The 14,031-nt window shown below is 40.1% G+C and overlaps 1 long non-coding RNA gene across 1 annotated transcript; it reads left to right on the top strand.

Annotated features, from left to right (window-relative positions):
* Positions 1-12,967: 12,967 nt before the first annotated feature.
* Positions 12,968-13,722, top strand: LOC139063523 (uncharacterized). The gene is made up of 2 exons (XR_011516891.1): positions 12,968-13,078; positions 13,216-13,722. It is a non-coding gene; the product is annotated as an uncharacterized lncRNA (long non-coding RNA).
* The last annotated feature ends 309 nt before the right edge of the window (positions 13,723-14,031 follow it).

Raw genomic sequence — 14,031 nt, 5'->3', positions numbered from 1 at the left:
TATATATGTATACATATATATATATACATATATATATATATATATACACACATATATATATTATATATATATATATATATATATATATATATATATATATATACACACACACATATATATTTATATATATATATATATATATATATATATATATATATATATATATATATATATATATATATATATATATATGCCTTTCTCAGTGGCCTAGTGGTAGAGTGTCCGCCCTGAGACTGGGAGATCAGGGGTTCGATTCCTGGTCGGGTCATACCAAAGACTTTGAAAAAATGGGACCCAATGCCTCCCTGCTTGACACTCAGCATTAAGGGGTTGGATTGGGGCATTAAACCACCAAATAGTTCCCGAGCGCGGCTTGTCTGCAGCTCACCGCTCCCCCGGGGGATGGGTCAAATGCGGAGAATAAATTTCGCACGCACACCTGTGTGTGTGACAACTAATGGGACTTTAACTTTAACTTTGATAAAAGGTTCATATGGAAGGATAATATAACTAAAATAGAGGAAAGATGCAAGAAAGTAATACATATAATGAGATGTGTGAGAGGATGTGGGTGGGGGGCTAGTGCTCAGGCGTTAAAAAACATGTACAGTGCAATGATACGATCAGTGATAGATTATGGGAGTATAGTTTATAGTTCAGCATCTAAAACATTGATGAAACGGATTGAAACCATACAATTAAGAGTGTGTTGTGGAGCACTAAAAACTACACCTATTGTGGCACTACAGGTAGAAATGGGTGAGATGCCAATACAGCTTAGAATAAAACAGATAGCTTTGAATTATTGGGCAAGTATACAAGGGTGTGAGGACAATGAACACATGGCAAAAAGGGCACTGAGTCCGTGTTGGGAAACGGAGAAAATGAAGAAGGATTATGGTAGCTGGAAAGTGCAAGATTGGGCAAAAGAGAGTAAGATCCATGATAAAGTACAAATTGAAAAGTTTTTATATACGGTTAATCCAAAATGGATATTTCCGGAAGTGTGTGTTGATTATAGTATTTATGATCAAATGAGAAGCAGTGGGGGAAAAGGAAATTGGGACATGATTACAGAAGATAGATTGAAAAGTTATGAGTCTTTTGTGCACATCTTTACAGATGGATCAAAGGACCTGGTAGGGGGGAAAAACCAGTTTTGCATTTGTGGTACCACATATAGGAGTAGTTGTTAGGGAAAGAACTCCATAGCATTTATCTGTGTACACGGTGGAGATGATAGCTATCTTATTTAGTCTGCAATGGATGGAACAAAATAGAATTAAAAAAGGAATTATATGTACTGATTCATTAACTGTATTAGTGTCAGTTGAATTAATGTCTACCAAGAGTCAAATAGATGTATTATATGAGATATATGAGACCATATTTAGATTAGGGAATTTGGGTACGGAAGTTAAATTTTTATGGGTACCGGCACATAGAGGAGTAGAAGGAAATGAAATGGCAGATTATTTTGCAAAAAAGGCAATAAGAGATAGGAAAATGATAAATATTGCATATAGTGCCGCTGAAATTAAATCTATCATTAAAGCAAATATAATGGAAGAGTGGCAAAGAATGTTGGAAAGGGGAGAGAAAGGAAGACATTTGTTTCATATACAAGGGAAAATAGGAAAATGGAAAAATATAAGACTGAATAGTAGAGATCAAAGAATAATATCAAGATGAAGATTGGGACATACTGGGCTTAATAATACAATGCATCTGATGGGGAAACATCCCACCGGTTTGTGTGGTTGTGGGGTTGGGGGAGAAACAGTGGAACATGTTTTGTGTGACTGCATAAAATATGAGGGAAGTAGAGGGCAACTCAGGGAGAAATTAAGAGACATAGGAGGTGGAGTGATGACTGCAAGGAATTTGTTAAATGGTGAAGAAAGGAATTATAAATTGGTTGTTGGGTATCTAAAGCACTGTGGTCTGTTGCATAGAATTTAGTTTTTTTTTCTCGCTCTTGCTCCGACTCACACTCCAGCACAGTAGGTGGCGGAAATGCACCTAGCAGTTAGATGCCACCCGCCATTAAACTTGAAGAAGAAGAAGAACTCCAGTGCCGGTCGATACTCGCCTTTGGGTACCACTAGCTTTGTCTCGAGTTTGATCTTCAAATGTTCAGCATGTGTTTTAGTCAGTCCATTCCTGTCAGCCCTGGTCTTGTATTTTGAAACTTCTACTCATCTGTCACTCAGGATTACTCACTGCCGCCTGGAGTTGTTATTTCTACTACACGTCGCTCACCGTCCCTTGGTCTCCTCGCTCTCTGCCACTCGCCTGTCACCCTACCGGTTCCCTGCCTGCCTACCAACCTCCTCCGGATCTACAGCAATACCTGCCTTCCTGTCTGCCACATACCTGTTCACGCATCTCAGTTTGGATCTTCAACCTCTGTGTTTGTCCCCGTTTGGCTTCAACCATCCAGCCCAGTCTCTCCAAGGATCTTAATTTTCCCAGTAAGAGAAGTCTCTCCTAAAACCATTCCTGTTTTGGTTCTCTGGTTCCAGGGTTTGTTTACTGTGATTTTATTTCCCGTTTGTTCTTTCGTTCTAGATCTCGGTTCTTCCTGTTCTCGTTTGGAGCAGCGCTTTAAGTTTACTACACGTTCCTTTAAAAAATGTATTTGTAATTTTACTCACCCTCGTCTCCATTTTTGATTCTTTCATGTCCTGGGTTAAATATATACCCAACATGACAAAATGTGATTATAAATATAGTTAATTCTCTACAGATTTGAGATGCAACATCCTTCTTCATTTGTGTTGCAGAATAGCAACAGATGCAACCCTGGCAACCTTTTTTCTTTATATGACACAAATATACCTTTTTAACCAAGGTTTGCTGCCTCAAATGGTTTGATAAAAAAAAATCTGCTAATTTAGATAAAACCAAATTCATGTTATTTGGAAAACACAAAAATGTTGTAGCAAGTATAACTTTTGATAGAGTTAACATTGCTTGTTACCAAGCTTTTCATACATTATACACTACTCTTACTCTATCTGACTTCCTGGTGCAGAAGTGTGTGGAATCACATAAATAGCAATTTACAAACAACTATTATAAAACAAAAACAGGCAATCAGATAAATCAATCATTTCAGATACAAAGATCATAGTAATGAACTCTTTATAAAGACCGGACAACTGACATTTCCTAATTTGGTTCCATTTCAAACAGCACAAATACTGTCTAAGGCAAGACACAACCAACTACCCCAACAAATACTGAAATTGTTTCATGAAAAGGATGGAGAGTACAACCTCAAAGTCAAATTGAGTTTTAAAACACAGGCTTTCAGAACAATATTAAAACGTTGGTGTATTTCAGTGGCAGGTATTAAAATATGGAATGGTCTAACAGATGGCATAAAGCTACCATAAGTAAAAACATAAGCCAATTCAAGAAAAAATGAAAAGAACAAATCTTTTATATTTTCATAAATGAAGGCAACTGGACTCCTTGAACTTCTGGTTTCTTGAAGACATTTGGCTCCTCATCCAAGGAGGTTTGTCAATACTGACTGGAATATGGGAGAGTTAAGCTTGTAAGCTGCAGCTGTTTGTTGTTCGCTTATGGACATTTCACACTCAGACATGACTTTGAAGTAAAAAAACCAAGGTTTTGTGTGATTCCGTCGTTTAACTTTCTGATTGGCTTCTGATTGTTCATTTGGCTCCAAAATTAGAACAAGTCAATTCAACATGTTTCGAAACACGGATTTATGATTAGAGCGGTCCCCACATCCTTCAAAGTGAACCAGAGAACCTGTTACTCACCACACATGGTAGGATGATATAACAAGATTATCTTTAGAGCAGTTATGGTGATTGTGGACAACCTCAAGATTGTTGGAAGGGGTGGGGTGGTCAAAAGTTGGCACAATTACCCTGCTGTGTGTAAGGGTTTAATTTACATCTATGTAATGAACCATAAGACATGAGATTCCATTGTGAATATGAAATCAGTCTTATGGATCTTTGGGTACTTTTAACCAGAAGATTGAAACTTTTTATTGCAGGGATTATGTAACACTTCGTATTAAATGAGAGACAAGAGAAGAGAGAGTCACCTTTAAAACATTTAAGAAGATTTATTTCTAAACAATTTTAAACAAGACTAACTCTAAACTCTAAGTGATGAATGGATCTTGGTGTGAATGAGACATGAGATGAATGGTGTATATGTGAGTCATGTTGTCCCATGTTGTCGTTCTTTTTTTAAAACACAGAAACGGTTTTGTTACCTGTTTTTGATGCTACGTTTCGCCGACGGCTGCCGGCTTCTTCAGGCTGACGCTGATGGTGGCGCGTCACTTCCTTCTCCGTTTATCTGCGGGCAGCAGAGGATGTTGTCGCCCTCTACTGCCCGCTCTCCCCTCTCCGACGATGCAGTCCCATGCGTGGTCCAGCGTGTAAACTCCGTCGTCCCTATTCATGGTCCCACATCCACGTCTCCTTATCTCGATTGCTTCCTTGATCCATCTTTTGTATTTTTGTTGTTCGGTGGTTATGATCCTTGAGTTGTCCCAGTCCATTATATGGTTTTCTCTTAAGCAATGATCTGTTACGGCTGACTTTTTTATTGTACTTTCTGCTTCTTCTTTTGCTGCTCTTGTGTGTTTTCGATTTGCCTCTTTCTCGCACTCCTTTCTGTGTTCTATTGTTCGTGTGTTGAGTTGGCATCCGGTTTCTCCTACGTATGTTTTATTGCATATTTTGCATGGGTTTTGTAAATGACTCCACATTTTTGTCCAGCTGATATTTTGTCTTTTGGGTGTACTAGTCTGTTTCTAACTGTTGTGTATGGTTTTGTTGGTGTGTTTATGTTGTGTTTTTTCATTGTTACTCTTATTTTTTCCATTATGCCTCTGATGTATGGTAGGGTTATCACTGGTTTTGGTTCTTGTCTTTCTGGGTTTCTGGTTCTTTTTTTGGGTTGTTCTTTGCTTTCCGTTTTTGTTTGTTGTTTTCCTTTGTTTATTGCCCATGTCGGGTATCTGCAGGTCTTTAAAGCGTGTTGTATGTGTTTGTCTTCTTGTTTACGGTCTCTCTCTTCTGTTATTATGTTTGCTCAGTAGGGGTTGTACGAACTAGTCGACTAGTCGACTTCACGGCTCTGTAGTGGCTTTTTATGCCTGTCATCGACTAGTCGCTGTCACGTGATAATGACTGACAAGATGCAGTCCTCAGAAAAGACAGCAGGTGATGAGCCCCTGCGCGTCTGGATCGAGGCGGAGGCGACGCGCTGTGCGGTACCTACACCGGCGGTAAAACGGACATTTAACCAAACTGAGACCTTTTCCCTCTTGCAATTTAACCTTCCCCTCACCCCCATCCTAATCTTAACCAGTTTGCGCATGCAAAGCTCTGATTGTTGACGTGCGCTCCAGACATTGCGTCCTGAGCACCGCCAAATCAGGTGTCACCACCTCAAAAACAAATTAAACACGCGATCGTTCATGTCGGCTCATTTCCTTTCATGTTTTCTGTCTGTTATTTGTGCCTGATGCATTTCGCTGCTGCGGAGCGAGGCGCATCACCTGTTGTCCTCCGGTGACGCACCTCCAAGATTCCACTATCTCCACTCCGCTCCGCTCCGGCATGAACTCCGCAGCAAAAACGGTCCCGTTGTAGTCGGCCGGCGAGCAGCGGCACTCCGCTGTTTTTGCGGTCGGTAGATCTTTTAGAACTGCAGTTCAAAGGTAACTCATAAGGTGAATATAAATGAACCCAGGTAGCAGTTTTTCTTTAGGATTGAGAGGAGATGCAGGAAGATAAACAGACAGGACAGAAAAATAGTCAAATAAAAACAAGTTAGTTTTTGTACCTGGTGGTTGCAACAAACATACACCATTGAAGGTAATCAGAAGTGAGGAACAGAAAATGAAATAATTATTTTAATGTTTAGAGCAGCAGGAAAGGCTGCAGGCGCATCACTGAGTTTGCTGCTGCTGCGCAGGGGGAGGGGGAGAGGACTGAAGTAGGATGCAGGAGCTACCGTTGTTAAAAGAGATGTGTTAACTTAGAAAATGTGGGCGCAATGTTTATTGTCAAAAACTCCAGCGAACCTACCGAACCCCCCCCCCCACCCCCCACCCCCAACCCCCACGCCGCTTCCGGCGTATGACGTCATCAACGACTAGTCGAAGTCGACTCGACTTTCATTACTTGACTGTCGACTTTAAAAAAAAATAAAGTTGTGCAGGCCCTATTGCTCAGTGATATAATGTTCAGATTACTGACATTTTGTGTATGGTGGGGTGTTCTGATGTCCATAATAGATATTGGTCTGTGTGTGTTGGTTTCCTGTATGTGTTTATGTTTAGGGTCCCGTCTGTCTGCCTGGTGATTTTCATGTCCATAAATGCTATGCTGCCTTCTGTTTCTAACTCATAAGTGAATTTTATGTTGCCCGTGTCGTCAATGTTGTTTAAGTGTTGTGTTAGTGTTTCTGTTTGACCTTTTGGTATGATTTCCAGTATGTCGTCCACGTAGCGTTTCCATAGTTTTATTTTGCAGTTTGGGGGGGCAGTGGCTATGGCTTTTTGTTCCAGGTCTTCCATGAAAAACTCGCACAGGGTGGCTGATAACGGGTTACCCATGGCGAAGCCTTCCAGTTGTTTGTATATTGTGTTATCGTATGTGAAGTAAGTGGAGTTAACTACCAGTCCTATCAGTTGTGTTATGTCATCTGCTGTGATGTTTGTTCTTTTGTGTAAAGTCTTGTCCTGTCTGATTCTGTTAACTACTATGTCTATGGTTTTTTGGGTTGGTGTTTTTGTGAACAGAGATGTGACGTCATGTGAGATGAGTATGTCGTTGTCTTCTATTGTAATTTCCTTTAGTTCTTTTGCCAGTTTGTTTGCTGTATTTAGGAAATACAGACCAACACTGCAAAAACATGCAAGACCATGGTGTGGTGGTTCTTGAAGCACTGACACCAGCTGCAGTCCACTCTTTGAGTCTCCCCCACATTTATGAATGGGTTTTGTTTCACAATCCTCTCCAGGGTGCGGTCATCTCCACTGCTTGTACACTTTTTTCTACCACATCATGTCCTTCCCTTCACCTCTCTATTACTGTGCTTGGACACAGAGTTCTGTGAACAGCCAGCCTCTTTAGCAATGACCTTTTGTGTCTTGCCCTCCTTGTGAAAGGTGTCAACGGTCGTCTTTAGGACAACTGTCAAGTCAGCAGTTTTCCCCATGATTGTGTAGCCTACAGAACTAGACTGAGAAACCATTTAAAGGCTTTTGCAGGCATTTGAGTTAATTAGCTGATTAGAGTGTGGCACCAGGGCTGTTCAATATTTAACCTTTTTACAATATTCTAACATTCTGAGATATTGAATTTGGGATTTTCATTAGTTGTCAGTTATAATCATCAAATTTAAAGAAATTAACATTTGTAACATATCAGCCGTTGAAATGAATTAAACTAATGTACAAGTTTCACTTTTTGAAAAGAATTAATGATATAAATCAACTCTGCCCTGATATTCCCATTTTATGACCAGCACTGGTCTACTACTCAGGGGCAACAGTAGCTCAACAAGTTGAGCGGGTTGTCCAGTAATCGGAAGATTGCAGGTTTGATCACGGCTCTGGACAGAGAATTCTGCTGTTGTGTCCTTGGGCAAGACATTTAACCTATTGGTTGTGGTCAGAGGGACTGGTGGTGCCTTGCCTCTGTCAGTGAGCCCCAGGGCAGCTGTGGCTACATTGTAGCTCATCACCATCAGTGTGTGTGAATGGATGAATGATACACTGCAGTGTGAAGCTTTGGACTCGGTGAAAGGTGCTCTACAAGTGCGGGTCATTTTCATTATCATTTACTGTACATGTGTTGCTTGAGTTTGTTTTCTATTTTAAACATTTGCAAAAATCTAAAAATTGTTTTTTTAAACTATCATTATGGTGTTGTGTGTAAAATTTGAGGGAAAAATTTATTTATAATAATGAAATGTGAAAAGGATGATATTCTGTGAATGCTTTCTGTATGCACTGTATTTGCAGTTTAATGACAATTTAATTAAAATAACAGTTCATTTATATGTTTGCCCTCAAGCCCACCAAAACATTAGTGATCTAATCTCATTATTACAACTCCTCCTACATTAGTGCTCTTATATCAGCTTTGTGTAGTTCCTTTTTATTCCACATTCATATAACTGTTTACCAGCTGACCTTCTCAAAATGAGGAAAAACATTAATCTCAAACTAATTAGAAAGTTTATATGACTAGAATACGTGTCGTGGATGAGAAACAATGGGTTGGATGATTTATGCAACCCGTTTTGGTCAGGGAAGAAAAGTATGTGTTTGCACACACACACACACACACACACACACACACACACACACACACACACACACACACACATATATATATATATATATATATATATATATATATATATATATATATATATATATATATATATATATGTATGTATACTGTATATGTGTGTGTGTGTGTGTGTGTGTGTGTGTGTGTGTGTGTGTGTGTGTGTGTGTGTGTGTGTGCAAACACACTTCAAACAGATATTATACCATTTACTTATACATGTCCAAAAGGGGGTAGGGAGAAGTATTAACTTATCCTGCCAAACCCCTGTATACGTGACTCTCAGAGAGTAGACGCCATGTTGGCAGGCAACAAATGTAAACAAAATGAACGGGATCGGCTTGGATTTTACTTCGTCGGAGTTTACTTCACACTTTAAAACCGAAGAAATCGTTTCACATAGTCAGAAATTAAATAGACTAAACATCTCCGACCCTTACCGTGCCCCTGGGATACTTTTTAAAAACGCCAGAAGCTGTCGGAGCGGACTTCTTACAGGACCTGGCCGGGGAACGCCTTGGGATTCCCCCGCAGGAGCTGGCTCAAGTGGCTGGGGAGAGGGAAGTCTGGGCCTCTCGATGCTACTGCCCCAGTGACCCGACTCCGGATAAGCAGATGAAAATGAATGGACGGATGGACAAATAACATAGATTTACATGTAAGTAGTTTAAATAGAGTGCTGTGCTGTTTGAATGTATATACTGAACGCCAAGAGAAATCAATAGTCTGATTTTTTTCCGTGAATAAAATAAATATATCAGGCAAGAGCGTCTCAGGATCTGTCTGAGATCTGTCTCAGTGAGACAGATAATAGCAATCCAAAGTGCTTTTTATGTGCAATCTGACAATTGATCAACCATTGCTTAAAAATTAAATACAGCTTAGCAGGTTAATTGCTGTTATCATAAAACACGTAAACGGCAGCACGCAGAATTCATGAGGCAACGTTTTACGTGATGTTTACTTGTTGATATGAGTAATAAGACAGAAAAAGCCACGCCAAAATAAGTTTAGGAAGCCCGCTAAGAATCGTAATAAAAGCATTTAAAATAAATACCATACACAGTTGAGGAAACGTTGGTTTAAGTACCTGATATGAAGCGGTCGCTGCATAAGTGAAAACCTTTACTCTCGGGATCCCACAGTTTCATTTTAGCCTGGTCACTAGCGCGTTTTATTACAATGATCCAACGTTTGCGGCGCTCCGGATCTTGGGGAATCATGTAGATGGCTCATTCCTTATGTCGTCCACGTCTGTTCTGCATCCTGGGGCACAACAGGAATCTACCATATTTCCCGTTTGATTGAGTTTTCTGACAATGACAAATAGTCCAGCTGCCGGCTTCTACCTGACAATATGGCTCTGTTTCGATTTGAACTGTTGCATACCGGGAGAGGTGACGCCAACTCCCGGAGCTCTACACACACACACACACACACACACACACACACACACACACATATATATATATATATATATATATATATATATATATATATATATATATATATATATATATATATATATATATATATATATATATATATAAGCGACTTACAAGTGATAATCGGCATGTTGCCCTTGAGGCTAACAATAACAACAACAACTTGACATCAGTCATGGAGAGGAGGGAACAAGGAGTGGACAGTAGAGGGGGTACGTGTGCAGGGAAGGTGCTAGTTAAGAAGATGCTCTCTGAAGAGCAGGGTCTTCAGGAGTTTCTTGAAAATTGAAAAGGAAGCCCCTGTTCTGGTAGTGCTTGGTAGGTCATTCCACATTTGTGGAACGATGCATGAGAAGTGTCTGGATTGTCCTGAGCGTGGTGTGGGCACTGCTGGCCGAAAATCCTGTGATGACCGGAGCGGCCGGGCCGAGACGTAACCCTTTGCAAGAGGATTCAGGTAGATGGGAGCCGTACCATCTCGGACTTTGTATGCTAGTGTTAGCAATTTGAATTTTATGCGTGCAGCTAGTGGTAGCCAGTGGAGCTCAATGAACAGAGGGGTGATGTGTGCTCTTTTTGGCTGATTGAAGACCAGACGCGCTGCTGCGTTCTGGACCATTTGAAGAGGTCTCACAGTACAGGCTGGAAGACCAGTTAGAAGGGCATTGCAGTAATCGAGGTGGGAGATGACAGTAGATTGCACCAGGAGCTCGGTGGCATGTTGTGTTAGGTATGGTCTGATCTTTCGTATGTTATACAGCGCAAAGCAGCATGAATGAGCAACAGAGGCAACATGATCTTTAAAGGTCAGGTGTTCATCAATCACAACACCCAGATTTCGAACTGCCTTTGAAGGAGCCAGAGATAGGAAGTCATTTTGGATTGAGATATTGTGCTGTATGGATGGTTTTGCTGGGATGACAAGTAGTTCAGTTTTAGAGAGGTTGAGTTGGAGATGGTGGGATTTCATCCATTTAGATTTGTCAGAGAGATAGTTTGATATTCGTGCAGAGACAGTGTGGTTGTCTCTGCACGAATATCAAATCTCGGTGTTGTGATTGAGTAAACAGGGACGTTAAAGGGCCACAAACTTTGCTATCAAAAGTCCCTTGGGCTAATAAAATCTGACGAGTGCATGTCATTTCTGATTATTGAATCAAAAATCACTGTGCCAGTTAATCTGGACAAAAGAAACACATTTAGATTTATGCCCAAATTCTCAATATTAATATATCTATGATGAAAGTGAGTAAAAACTTGCAGCAGTCCTTGCACGGCTCTTAGTTTATTTTATTGTTCTCATCTGTACATTTCAGATCCTCAGAGGTTAAAGTTGGCATAGATTAGGTTTTAAACGTGACCGTCTCGGTGGACAACAGCGGGGAAAACTCTTACAACAGCCACATCATTCTCTTCTCTGGAAATGAGTGCCACAAACGTTGTAATATAATTCTCTGAAAATCCCAGAAAATAGTAATGAGTGTATAAATAGAGGAAGCCAAGCATGAATCCTTGTGGGATGCCACTTCTGAAACAGATGGTGAAGGAGAAATTGTTGCTGATGCAGACAAATTGTGAACAAGTTCAGTTCTTTAACCATCTGCAAATAGTTGAGGGTTGTCCCAAAGCCAGCAACCTTTTGATTAGGAGGTCAGGGAGGATAATGTTCAAAGCAGATATTCAAAAATGGCATCCTGTCATAACTATTTTATTTTTCAGATCCTCAGAGGTTAAAGTTGGCATAGATGAGCTTTTAAATGTGACCGTCTCGGTGGACAACAGTGGGGAAAACTCTTACGACAAAACTCTTTTATTGTGGGCGTAATAAGGTACACATGTGCACTACTCATGATGTCAGATCAGCATCTTGATGTGGCACACCTATGAGGTGGAATGGATTATCTCAGCTAAGCAGAAGTGCTCACTATCACACATTTAGACTGATTTGTGAACAATGTTTGAGAGAAATGGTAATATTGTGTTCTGGAAATAATTTTAGACCTTTTAAGTCCATTTCATGAAAAATCGGAGCAGAAACAAAGGTGTTGCTTTTATATATTTTGTTGAGTGTATGTACGGTTCTTTTTTAGTGGTAATCAGCAGCACTCTCCTTCTAGTGAGCTCTACAAGCAGAAAGACATTGATGTGAAGTACAGCATTTGTCACTTTTGAAAGGTTTGGTTTATTTAATCAGTTCAAACCAAATAATTCACTTTTATTGTAGTAATGATACTAAACTCTATTTTCACTAAATATTCACTAAATGTCTGTTGGGTCTGTCCAGCTTTCTCAGCTATAGCAATTTCACTTTTGGAAAAAAGGATCAACAAAAACCATTCCAGCAATTATTAGAGGTAGCAGATCTTTGTAGGTTTTAAATTCAGACCTTAATGTGCACTTATCCACCGTACGTCTCTTCTCTCAGGTCACTAATATTATCAGAGCTCTTAATTTCACTGTGGTGATCAGAATTCCTGTACAGCTTGGAGACAAAGACATTTGGATGAACATAGAAAGCTTGCAGGTAGAATGTGCTACAAATTCTTCCCAAAAAGTCTCAAGCACAGCAATCTGATGTCAACGAGAACTCTATTTGCAGATTACTGACTGTGAGAGGAGTAAAGATGAAGAACCTGTTGTAACAGACGTTGTTGCACAAGTAAAAGCAACTAAACTTGTGGTAAGAATGAGTGTCCTGCTGGAAATGACAATGAGGAATATTCATTAAACTTCAGCACACTTTGCATCCATCCACAGGACCGCTCTGTAGCAGTGTGCAGACAGTTCAGGTGCAACAGGTTAATGGAAAGGAATGAGAAGAGAAAGTATACAATTACTGCAAACCTCAGCTCAGGATGGACAGAGCAGGTAGTTCTTTTCAGCTCTTATTGTGTGCTACTGGTTTTGCCTGAATAAATGTGATGAAACAAGTTAAGTCCTGAACAAATTTCTCCTGTTTGTCGTCATCTCAGATTGGACTCCCATCTACCAAACTGATCCTGACCAGTACAGCCCTTCTAGAATATGATGCAAACCAGTACATCTTCTTTTCAACAGCCTCTAATTACACACCTCCTGTTCACGTGGTGATTACACAATGTTGGCTAATATTTTTAGAGCCAGCAAGCTTTCAGTTAATAAATGTTTTTTTTTCAGATTAAGGCTGAGATCGAAGTGTTTACTGAACCAGATTTCACTAAAGAGATCATTGGAGGATTTCTGGGAGGCTTGTTGCTTCTGCTTCTGCTCACCGCTGGCCTGTATAAGGTGAGCCACTGCATCGTATGTGAGATACAAAGGTTTTCAGTGAAAAAACAAACATGATCATGGCCCAGCATGGCCAGTAAGCATTTCAGTCTAGTGATCCCATTTTTCTGTGTTTTTGACTTAATTTTTACCCACAGGCAGGATTCTTTAAGAGCAAATACAAGGACATGATCGCTGAAAGCACAGAAGGAAGTGAAGCTGTGACTGACATCAAGAGCCTCAAGGCAACTTTTTGATTTTCACGGTTTTTATTCATTTGCATATTGCTGCTTACGTTTCATCAAACTTAACATATTAAATTGTCTTTTTGATTTTATTGATGACAAATTGTAATTTAGGTTAATCATAGGCTTTAACAGGCTTAAAGGTTCTTTATGCTCAAAGAAATCAACATTTGATTAAACAGGAATGTAAATGTAAAGTGCCCTGGGGGGTTTATAGGACTCTGGGAGGCACTATATAAATACAGACCTTTATATGCTTATTAGTATTATTAATTACTTCTTCCGGCTCTTGGAGAGTACAGATGCTTTTTTTCTCGTCTCCCTCCCTCCTCATCCCAAGGCTCTTTGTCCTGTCTTGTGTGTACGGCGCTTTCTGCATTTTTTCTGGAAACTGGAAATTATTAAAAATGGATCTGGTCAGTTGGTCTCTCAATGCGATTGACAAGATTTTTTCAATGATGAGAACGGGAGAAGGGGCTCCCGGATGCCCCTCTGGGACAGAGCCAGCTGGGTATATCATGGACTCCTGGAAACAGTGGAACCTGATATGCCTCTCTCGAGGATTCTGAAGATGTCTGGATATTCGTGGTTTTGGTGTCAGGATTCCTGCTGTTTGGCCTGAGCGGTTACCTGACTTACCGGAAAATTAACGAGCTTTCGAGGAATATTGGCTCAGTCCCGGAGCTCAGGGATGGAATGCATCGTGCTGTGAACGCACAAACTCATATA

Source organism: Nothobranchius furzeri, chromosome 16 (assembly GCF_043380555.1).
Source record: "Nothobranchius furzeri strain GRZ-AD chromosome 16, NfurGRZ-RIMD1, whole genome shotgun sequence".
Lineage (NCBI taxonomy): Eukaryota > Metazoa > Chordata > Actinopteri > Cyprinodontiformes > Nothobranchiidae > Nothobranchius > Nothobranchius furzeri.
The sequence above is the reverse complement of the archived record's forward strand: the minus strand, read 5'-3'. Positions and strand labels throughout refer to the sequence as shown.